Here is a 12,206-nt window from a genome sequence, read left to right on the forward strand (position 1 = left end):
GAAGCATATCAGTTAACTGTGCCCTAGTGTTGGTCTCAGTCTAACTACATCTTCAGGTTTCATCCTGGTCTATTGATAAAAGGTTGCTACAAATGTGTGGAGAGTAAAATGATTTCTTCTAGATGATGGACGTGGGTGCTCTTCTATGGTTAGAAGATAAAATAACTCTATACATACAGGGGAGCATGTGAATCTGTGCACATGCTCCAGCTTTTGAGACCACAAATAATAAAACAGTGAATCCTGATACAGACCAGCACACTCTCTAACCCAGCAACCCATTTCTAGGAATAGCTCTAAGAAAATAAATTCCTCAGACAAGATTTATACACACAGTTGGTCCTTAACAAGAGCAAAAACCTAGAAACAACCTAAATATACAACACTTAAAAGGTAGTTAAATGATAAGATTTTCATATGGTAGAATATGCACTCATTCTGGTATAGAGTATTTTTGAAGAATATTTAATGGTCACTTAAAATACTTTAAAAAGCAGAAACTGGACTTCCTCGGCGGTGCAGTGGTAAAGAGTCCGCCTGCCAATGCAGGGGACATGGGTTCGAGCCCTGCCCTGGGAAAATTCCACATGCCACAGAGCAACTAAGCCCAAGCGCCACAACTATTGAGCCTGTGCTCTAGAGCCCGTGAGTCACAACTATTGAGCCCATGTGCTGCAACTATTGAAGCCCATGCGCCTAGGACCCATGCTCCAAAAAAAGAGAAGCCACTACGATGAGGAGCCTGCACACCACAACGAAGAGTAGCCCCCACTCACAGCAACTAGAGAAAGCCTGTGTGCAGCAACGAAGACCCAATGCAGCCAATAAATAAATAAAAAGCAGAAATTTACAGTGTAGTCCTGCCTTTATAATTACAGATTATATAACAGAGAGAGAGCCATATCTAAACATATCTATATGCATATACGCACTACATGTGCTTATGTGGGGCTCTCTCTGGAACAAGCAGAAGAGTGAAGAAGAAAAAATTGGAAAAATGAATGAAACATATCAAAATGGTTACTGGTTATCCTCTGCTGGTGGAATTGCATGAGTACTTTTTTTTTTTTTTTCACAATTCTTATTTTTATCTTTGTATCTTTATTTTCCAAATTTCTATGAGAACCCTAAACTTTTGTGATTCAGAGAAAAAATTAAAATTAAAACAAAATCAGATTAATACACTTTAATTCAAGAAAGCTTGTCTATTGAAAATTTATCTTGTTATTCTGAAAACTCAGAGACACAGACATAAGGATAAAGATACCCATTAGTTTGGGGTTTATGGTTTGTGGTTTTTGGAAAACTGTGTATCCCTGTGGTTACCAGGGGCTGCAGGGAAGGAGAATTGGGGAGTTGCTGTTTAATGAGTATAGATTAAAAATACGCATTTACCTCTTCATTCAGGAATCCCACTCTAAGAATCTATCGCAAAATATACTGGCAAAAAAATGAAATGGCATATGTGCAAGGCTATCCATTTAACACTTTTATAAAAGCAAAGTAATGGACACAACATAAATGCCTATCAATAGGGGAATAAATAGGGTACAGCCTTACAATTTTAATATGTTTTCATCAGAAACAGTGCATTTTTTAATTGAAGTATAGTTAATGTACAATATTATGTAAATTACAGATGTACAATATAGTGATTCACAATTTTAAAAGTTACACTTTATAGTTAATATTTTAATATTGGCTATATTCTCCATGTTATACAATATATCCTTGTAGCTTATTTTAAACATAATAGTTTGTACCTCTTAATCCCCTACCCCTATATTGCCCCTCCCCCCACTTACCTCTCCCCACTGGTAACCACCAGTTTGTTCTCCATATCTGTGAGTCTGTTTGTTTTTCGTTATATTCACCAGTTTGTTGTATTTTTTAGATTCCACATATAAGTAATATTGTACAAACCCTGAATAGCCAAAACAATCTTGAGAAAGAACAGAGCTGAAGAAATTATGCTTCTGACTTCAGACTATGCTTCAAAGCTACAGTAATCAAAACAGTATGATACTAGCACAAAAACAGACACATAGATCAATGGAACAGAATAGAGATCCCAGAAATAAACCCATGTACTTATGGTCAACTAATCTACAATGAAGGAAGCAAGAATATGCAATGGAGAAAAGACAGTCTCTTTAATAAATGGTGCTAGGGGAAACTGGATACCTGTAAAGGAATGAAATTAGAGCATTCTCTAAGACCATATACAAAAATAAACTCAACATGGATTAAATACCTAAATGTAAAACTGGAAACATAAAACTCATAGAGGAAAACATAGGCAGAACACTCTTTGACATAAATCATAAAAATATTCTTTTGGATCTGTCTCCTAAAGCGATAAGGAACAATACGGAAATAAAAGCAAAAATAAGCAAATAGGACCTAATTAAACTTAAAAACTTTTGCACAGCAAAGGAAATCATCAACAAAACAAAACGACAGTCTACTGAATGGGAGAAAATATTTGCAAATTATATGACTGATAAGGAGTTGATATTCAACATATGTAAACAGCTCTTACGACTCAACATCAAAAAACAAACACCCTGATTTTAAAATGGGCAGAAGACCTGGATAGACATATTTCCAAAGTGGAGATGCAGATGGCCAACAGGCACGTGAAAATACTCTCAACACTGCTAGTCATCAGGGAATGCAAATCAAAATTGTAATAAAATATCACCTCACACTTGTCAGAATGGCCATCATCAAAAAGAACACAAATAACAAATGTTGGTGAGGATGTGGAGAAAAGGGGACCCTCATTCACTGTTGGTGGGGATGTAAATTGGTGCAGTCACTGTGGAAAACAGTAGGGAGGTTTCTCAAAAAAATAAAAATAGAACTACCATATGACCCAGAATTTCCACTCCTGGGTATATATCCCAAACCAAAACCAAAACACTAATTCAAAAAGATACATGCACCCCAATGTTCATAGCAGCATTATTTACAATTGCCAAGATGTGGAAGCAACCTAAGTGTCCATCAACAGATGAATGGATAAAGAAGATGTGGTATATATACAGTGGAATACTGCTCAGCCCTATATATACAATAGAATGAAATTTTGCCATTGGATGCAACATGGATGGCATTGGAGAGTATTATACTAAGTGAAATAAGTCAGACAGAGAAAGACAAATACTGTAAGAAACAGTACAGTTTAATGGGAAAGAACTCTGCACATAGCTGTGAGTGATCACCAGGATATATTGTCAAGTGAAAAAAAAAGCGAGGTGTAAAATAGTACGCAGAGTAGGACCTGTTTTGTTTAAGAAAAGAAGAAAGGCTATAAATACATCTACATATGAATTTTTCTATATATAAGAGTAACAATGGAAAGATGAAACTGAATCCCCCTAAAACCACGTTCATTTACTGAGTTTATGATTAATCTCTCTATCCAAAACTTTATTCCCTTTCTTTTCCCCTGTGCCCTCAATCCTGTGCTAATTGAGCACTAATTAACCAGAGTCAGATGACTAAAACTGCTGTTGTTGATAACATGGTTAATGACTAAAATTGTTCTCATAGATATCATCATTAATGTTGTTTCTCCAGGGCAAGACGAGCTCACAGACCCCAGAGCCATGAACCATCTGGCCAGAGAATTGTAAACCAGAGATATCCCGACTTCCAAAAAAATGACTGAGAAATGTCACAGAAACATCACAAGACAATGGTTAATTCCAGCCTCTTTGTTCTTCCCCTTAAAAAACCCCTAACTCAGAGGCCAAGTTAGAGTGGACCTGAGGCTTGCCTCCCACCCCCTTGCTTGGCACCCTGCAGTTAACACTGCATTTTCCTTCACATCCCAGGGGTCAGTAGGTTGGCTCTGCTGCATGTTTTGTTTTGTGGTTTTTTGTGTGATTTTTTTTTGCTTTTTGTTTGTTTTGGCTGCCCATTGGGTCTTCGTTGCTGGATGCAAGCTTTCTCTAGATGTGGCGAGCAGGGGCTGCTCTTCTTTGGGTTGCGCAGGCTTCTCAGTGTGGTGGCTTCTCTTGTTAAGGAGCATGGGCTCTAAGCGTGCAGGCTTCAGTAGTTGCAGCATATGGGCTCAGTAGTTGTGGCCTGTGGGCTCTAGAGCGCAGGCTCAGTAGTTGTGGCACACAGGCTTATTTGCTCTGTGGCGTGTGGAATCTTCCCGGACCAGGGATCGAACCCATGTCCCCTGCATTGGCAGGAGGATTCTTCACCACTGCACCACCAGGGAAGTCCCAGCTTTGCTGCACCTTGGGCAAGCTGGCCAAGTTTGGTTCAGTAACAGTTTTGGTGACTATGAAGGCATCTGGCCCGTGGCACATCAACCCCTGGCCAGTGACAGCTCTTGGGATTCTGCCCAGCAGCTGCCTTCACACCCTTGTCTCAGGACCTGTCCCAAGTGCTTGCAGCTGACAGGGTGTCATTGGCCCACAGTGCTTTTTATTTTGTGGTGAAAGAAACAAGACATTAGCTGATTGAGACATCTCTGGTAAATAGTGGAGCTTGTGTGTGACAACATCAGGCTATTCTTCCCTATCGCATTTGGCTTCATCTTTGGCGAGGCATTGGTTGGGATTTTCCCTTTTGCATTAGAGAACTGAGACCCTGAGAAACTACTTTGCATTGGTCTGTTTGTTTGCTTGATATTTGACAACACCTGCTGTGAATAAATAATAGTTGAGTAACTAGAGTTCTGTTCCATGTTACGGTCCCCTAGAGTGTATTTTGCAGAAACTGGAGATGTTTAATTATGAAAAGGAAAATAATAGTACTTTATTGTAACACTGCTTAACCTCAGTACTCCTTAAAATCTGGAGAACAATGGCTCTAAATTATAAACCCATCTTTCAACTAGAACTGTTTTGTAAAAAGGAAGGAAAAAGGAATGAAATTCCTTATGTATAAACTTTTATGCTATTGTATCAGAATAAGCCTTTTGGAACTGGTTTGGTTTTATCGTGTGTGTGTGTGTGTGTGTTTGTGTGTGTGTATTTGTGTTAAAGAAGGTGCACTATTTTAATTGACAGACATGGGGAAGAGGCATTCATTTCCTAAAAAATATTCCTTTAGGATGGTTCCTATAAAATTGGACAAACTTTAGGTTTGATTCCATGACTAAAGACCAAAAGATAATTTTTTGTAACACCACATGGCCACAATATTCTATAGAATGGAGAAAAATACACAAGATGAGGCTTATTTGACAATCCCAAACTGGTTTTTCCAGCTTGATGAAACATCTCTTCAGAATTCTGACCCTAAAGGCACAAGTCCTTTTAGGAAGAACTTTTCTCTCCCTGTGCTTCTGAGATGTAAATGGTCTGTTAGGGCTCTCAGGAACTCATCTTAGTCTTATCTGGACCACCTCCAATTCCTGAGACTAAGGGGGGAAAAAGAGAAAAGAAGCATTTTGAAATTTAACCTATTCCAACTGTTATTTATAAACTATTGAATTTTATATTCTAATACCTGATTCATAACCAAGTTTTAAAATGAAGTTATGAGGCCTTTGGCTTTGTCTATCTATACATCTATGTGTGCATTATAAATATGTCTTTATGTTTGGATAGTCTTACCAAAATTAATTTCTAAATGAACTCTATTTAATTGACTTAAGGGAAACTAAGCACTTAAATAAATTCTCAGAAATATAAAACAAACTAACCTGAATGAACTTAAGGTTCATGTGACCTGGGAAATATTCAGTATTAAATTAATATCTGGTATTAAAGTTAGTTAAAGCTTATTGGGTTAATTAATATAGACATATCTTTAGAGTTATGAACATAAAGTAAAATACTTTTATTGTACCTAGGTTTACTAGAAATCAAATAAGATATTATTGTTTCTGTTGCAAAATTGGTCGGCAATAAAAATTAACTTGTCAAGGTGAATAGACAGCCTACAGACTGGGAGAAAATATTTGCAAATGATGCAACTGACAAGGGCTTAATTTCCAAACTATACAAGCAGTTCATATAACTCATTAACAAAAAAAACAAACAACCCAATTAAAAAATAGGCAGAAGACCTAAATAGACCTTTCTCCAAAGAAGACATACGGATGGCCAACAGGCATATGAAAAAATGCACAACATTGCTAATTATTAGAGAAATGCAAATCAAAACTTCAGTGAGGTATCACTTCACACCAGTCAGAATGGCCATCACCAAAAAGTCTACAAATAGTAAATGCTGGAGAGGGTGTGGAAAAAAGGGAACCTGCCTGCCCTGAGGGGGACAATGTAAACTGGTGTAGCCACTATGGTAAACAGTATGGAGGTTCCTTAAAAAACTAAAAATATAGCTACCATATGACCCAGCAATCCCACTCCTGGGTATATATCTGGAGAAAACTCTAATTCAAAAATATACATGCACCTCAGTGTTCATGGCAGGACTACGTACAATAGCCAAGACATGAGAGCAACCTAAATGTCCATTGATAAATGAATGGATAAAGAAGATATGGTATACACACACACACACACAAACACACACACACACACACAAAATGGAATATTACTCAGCCATAAAAAGAATGAAATAATGCCATTTGCAGTAACATGGATGGGCCTAGAGATTATTATACTAAGTGAAGTAACTCAGCGAAAGATAAATATCATATGATATCACTTATATGTGGAATCTAAACAAAATGATACAAATGAACTTCTTTACAAAACAGAAACACAGACATAGAAAACAAACTTAAGGTAACCAAAGGGGAAAGGGGTGGGACGGGATAAATTAGGCGTTTGGGAATAGCAGATACACACTACTATATATAAAATAGATAAACCATGTCCTACTGTATAGCACATGGAATTATATTCAATATCTTGTAGTAAGCTATAATGGAAAAGAATCTTAAAAGATATTCAGATACATGTATCTGAATCACTTTGCTGTACACCAGAAACTAACACAACATTGTAAACCAACTATACTTCAATTTAAAAAAAAGAAAAGAAAAATCAACTGGATATAATGATATTGTCATAAGTAATGAAATAGAGGTAAATGAGATGAGTTTTTAGATGAACTATTTACATCTTAGGTATGCCTATTTAAAAATATTTTCTCTTTCTTTTTTCAGTTTTTTGGTTCTTCTTTAAAACAAAGTCTAGGTTTTATTCAGCACCAGCTCCTGCCTTTTCTCCCCGCCTGCTGCTGTGCCCCCTTCTGCATTCCCAGTCAGGAGATGGCGTCTCTGGGCTCCTCAGCTGTAATCTTCTGAGAGTAGAGGTCATGAAGAAAGCTGGCAGCCAGTAGTGGGCCTCCCCTGGAGCCTGCAGGTCCAGCCACACCAGCCCTTCCTTCAGCAGGTGTCCCAGCACCGGCAGCTCTCTCTCTGTCTCCCATTTAAGACCGGCTTTGATATCACTGGCAGTCACATAGCCATTTTTCTCTTCCAGCTGCAGCACCACAGTGAGATTCATGCTGAGCTCAGCTGGAACAGACGAATGTGGCCAGTGATGCCCACAAGGATGATGCCAAGTGACAAGCGCCTTTAGTTTCTTGATGGCGCTCATCAGGTCACCTTGGGTGACATCCTGGGCAAGAGTATGCGCCTTCCTCTTCACACCTGTTGATGTAGTTCCTCCAGAGTTATCAGGCCTCCATTCCTGTGCTTAGGGCCAGGCACACTTCGATAATCTGGACCCAGCTGGTAGTAGAAGTCTCCCACGCCTAACATCTCAGACCAAAATTCTTTCCCAGAGGCCAGAGGATCCACCCTAATATAGTTCAACACAGGGAACTCTATTTCCAGAACTGCACCTGGATCTCAGGATTCTTCTGGATCTCCTGCTTGTGCTTGCTGACAAATTTTTCCAGGTTGATCTTGAACATGTCCAACTGCTTCAACATCTGGGCCAGCTTATCCTTAGCCAAGACAGTCCCTTGCTCCTTACATTTGGCTTTGGCAAGCTTCTTCTTGACAATGGCGCCAGCTCCCACTCCGCGGTGCATCCCCACCATGGTCTGCGAGCCACCCTGCTGCTGAAACCCCAGGCCTTCGTATCCTGGGATCTGCTGCTGGCCTAAAAATATTTTCTATTATACACTGAAAGGATAAACAAAGGTCCTCCTGTATGTCACAGGGAACTATATTCAGTAGTCTGTGGTAAACCATAATGGGAAAGAACATGAAAAATAATAAATATATATATAAAATACATGAGGGTGAATCAAAAATTATCCACAATTTGGCTGTAGAACTTATTTTAATTAACTGTTAGAAAAGACAAATACATCATTTTTCAACATTATCTCCTTCCTTTTCAATACATTTAGTCCATCTGTCAACAAGCTTTTGTATTCCCTCATTAAAAAATGTTTTAGGCTGAGCTGCGAGCCACAAACACACTGCTGTCTTCATTTCTTCATCGGAAGTGAAACTTCATCCTTGTAGGGCTGCTTTCAGGAGACCAAACAGGTGAAAGTCCGATGGAGCAAGATCAGGACTATAGGGAAGATGCTTTAACACCTCAAAACAAAGTTTTTGCAGTGTCGACAGTGTGGGCAGAAGTGTGCGGACGTGCACACCCTCAGGCCACAAAAAACGAATCACTGCACGCTGCTCTTTTTTCGTGCAAATCACAAGTGGGGTATCCATTTTTGCTCGCACCCCAGTTACAAATGAACTGATGTAACACGGTCACACCTGCACAGCAGTGACTGGGAAGACAGTAGCCTTGAATGGAAAGTGCTGATAAGACAGTGCAGCCAACAGAAGTTTTAATATAACTAGAGTGTGCATAATTTTTGACTCACCCTCGTGTGTGTGTGTGTGTGTGTGTGTGTGTATAACTGAGTCACTTTGCTGTACAGCAGAAATCAACTATACTTCAATAAAATAAATTTTTAACAAACAAGCATTTCAAATATTTCCATTCCCCAAACTGATGCAGGACTACACTCCATTTCAGCAGATAGTAACCAGAACAGTCAGTGCCCTGTTCCCTCAAAGACGTGGGGAGTTAAAACAGGAGTGGGGATTGAAACCGAGTTCTCCTAAAACCAAGTTTCCTTACTGAATTTATGATTAATCTCTCTATCCAAATGTTATTCCCTTTCTTGTCCCCTCTGACCTCAATCCTGTGCTAACTGAACACTAATCAACCAGAGTCAGATAACTGAAATTGCTGTTGTTGGTAACATCATTTATGTACTAGAATTGCTTTCATAGATATCATTATCAACATACAAACTCAGGCTGTTTCTCCAGGACAAGATGAGCTCACAGACCCCAGAGCCATGAACCACTTGGCCAGAGCATTATAAGCCAGAAACAGCTTGACTCTTGAAACTATGATTAAGAAATGTCACAAGATAATGATTAATCCCAGCCTCTTTGTTCTTCACCTTTAAAAAACCCCCTAACTCAAAAGACTAGTTGGAGTGAATCTGTTGCTTGTCACCTATTCCCTTGTTTGGTGCCCTGCAATAAATGCTGTGGTGCTGTACTTTCCTTCACGACAACCTGGAGTCAGTAATTGGCTTTGCTGTGCGACTGGCAAGTGGACTTGAGTTTGGTTTTGTAACAAAGCTAAACCAAAAACTAAAAAAAGGTAACCTAGGTTTCCTGTAGGAGAGTATGAGGACAGACTGAGGAAAGGGTAGATGATAGACTTTGCTTAATGTATTTTATTTTATTAGTTTTGACTGAGGATTTATGTAAAATTTTACATAATTTAGAAATAAAATTAAATCAAAAGGACAATATCCCCAGAAATAAAAAAAAAAGTTGAAACAAATGATTATCTATAAAACCACAAGGAGAGGAATTATTTCAAGAGACTTTAATAAAACATTATATTTTGGGGCTTTCCTGGTGGCTCAGTGGTTAAGAATCCACCTGCCAATTCATGGGACACAGTTTCAATCCCTGGGCTGGAAGATCCCACATGCTGCGGCGCAGCTAAGCCCATGCACCACAACTACTGAGCCTGTGCACCCAGAGCCCATGCTCCGAAGCCAGAGAAGCCACTGCAATGAGAAGCCCGTGCACCTCAACAAAAAGTAGCCCTCACTTGCCACAGCTAGGGAAAGCCCATGCACAGCAACGAAGACCCAACGCCGCCAAAAATAAATAAACAAATAAATAATAAAATAAATCTTAAAAAAATATTATAGGCACTTCCCTGATGGCCACAACTACTGAGCCTGCACTCTAGAGCCTGTAAGCCACAACTACTGAAGCCTGCAAGCGTAGATTCTGTGCTCCTCAACGAGAGAAGCAACCACAATAAGAAGCCCGAGCACCGCAATGAAGAATAGCCCGCACTCGCTGCAACTGAGAAAGCCCGTGCACAGCAACAAAGACCCAAAACAGCCAATAAATAAAGCGAATAAATAAATTTATTTAAAAAACACATTATATTTTGGCTGTACAACCTAAAGGCAAAACACATATACAAAGCAATCCTAAGTTGTGTTCAGAGGGCTTTTGTTAATGGTAATGGTATGCAAGTATTAAAATAAAATGAATACAGTAAACTAGGAATAGTGGAAATTTCCTCATCTTGGTAAAGAACATCTACAAAAAATTTACAACTAACACCATACTTAATGGTGAGAAACTAGAAGCTATCCTGCTAAGATCAGGACCAAGGCAAAGATGTCACCTCTCACCACTCCTTTTTAAATATCAAACCAGAAGTCCTAGCTAATTGCTTTAACTAAATGTTTGCATTCCCTCCCAATCCCCCAAATTCACATGTTGAAATCTAACCTGCAATATGATGGTATTTAGAGGTGGGGCCTTTGGGGTGATTAGGTCATGAAGGTGGAGCCCTCATGAATGGGATTAGTGCCCTTATAAAAGAGACCCTAGAGAACTACTTCATCCACTTCCTCCATCTGAGGACTTAGTGAGAAGATGGCTGTCTTTGAGCCAGAAAGTAGGCCTCACCAGATACCAAACCTGCTGTCACCTTGGTCTTGGACTTCCCAGCCTCCAGGACTGTGAGAAATATATTTCTATTGTATATAAGCCACCCAGTCTATGGTAATTTGTTATAGCAGCCTAAATGAACTAAGACACTAATACAATAAGACAAGAAAAGGAAATAAAGGGTATACAGATTGGGAAGGAAAAAATAAAACTTTATTCATAGATGACATGATTGTCTATGTAGAAAATCCTGAAACTAATAAGCCATTAAAGCAAGGTTGCAGGATACAAGGTTAACGTACAAAAGTTAAACACTTTCCTATATACCAGTGATGAACAAGTAGAATTTGAAATTTAAAACAATACCATTTCATAGCACAGGGAACTCTACTCAGTACCCTGTAATGGCCTATATGGGAAAAGAATCTAAAAAAAGAGTGGATATGGGACTTCTCTAGTGGTGCAGTGGTTAAGACTCCATGCTTCCACTGCAGAGGGCCCAGGTTCAATCCCTGGTCAGGGAACTAAGATCCTGCATGCCGTACTGTGCAGCCAAATAAAAAAAAAAAAGAGTGGATATATGTATATGTATGACTGGTACACCTGAAACTAACACAACATTGTAAATCAACTATACTACAATAAAAATGTTAAAAATAAACAATAAAACAATACCATTTACATTAGCACTCCTAAAATAAAATACTTAGTATAAATCTTACAAATATGTACAGGATCTAAATGGGGAAAACTACAAAACTGACAACAAAAATCCAAGAAGAACTAAATAAATGGAGAGATATTCCATGTTCATGGATAGGAAGACTCAATATTGCCACAATGTCAATTCTTCCCAATTTTATCAATAGATTCAATGCAGATTTGGTCAAAATCCCAGCAAGTTTTTTTGTGGATATCGACAAAGTGGTTGTAAAGTTTATGTGGTAAGGCCAAAGACCCAGAATAACCAACACAATGTTGAAGGAGAACAAAGTCAGAGAACTGACCCTACCCAACTTCAAGGCCTACTATAAAGCTACAGTAATCAAAATACTGTGGCACTGGCAAAAGAACTGACAAACAGAACAACACAACAAAATAGAGACCCCAGAAAAAGACCCAATTATACACAACTATAGTCAACTGATTTTGACAAACGAGCAAAGTCAATACAATGGAACAGTCTTTTCTTTTCTTTTTTTTCTTTAAGAACTTTTATTGAGATGCAATTGACATACCAAACACAGTCTTTTCAACAAGTAATGCTGGAACTGGACATCCATGTGCAAAAAAAAAAAAA

General features: G+C 38.6%; 1 pseudogene; it reads right to left on the bottom strand.

The window, feature by feature from the left end:
* Positions 1-7,203: 7,203 nt before the first annotated feature.
* Positions 7,204-7,980, bottom strand: LOC130861058 (vacuolar-sorting protein SNF8-like; annotated as a pseudogene).
* Positions 7,981-12,206: the final 4,226 nt, after the last annotated feature.

The sequence above is a fragment of the Hippopotamus amphibius genome, chromosome 9 (assembly GCF_030028045.1).
Source record: "Hippopotamus amphibius kiboko isolate mHipAmp2 chromosome 9, mHipAmp2.hap2, whole genome shotgun sequence".
Taxonomy (NCBI): Eukaryota; Metazoa; Chordata; class Mammalia; order Artiodactyla; family Hippopotamidae; genus Hippopotamus; species Hippopotamus amphibius.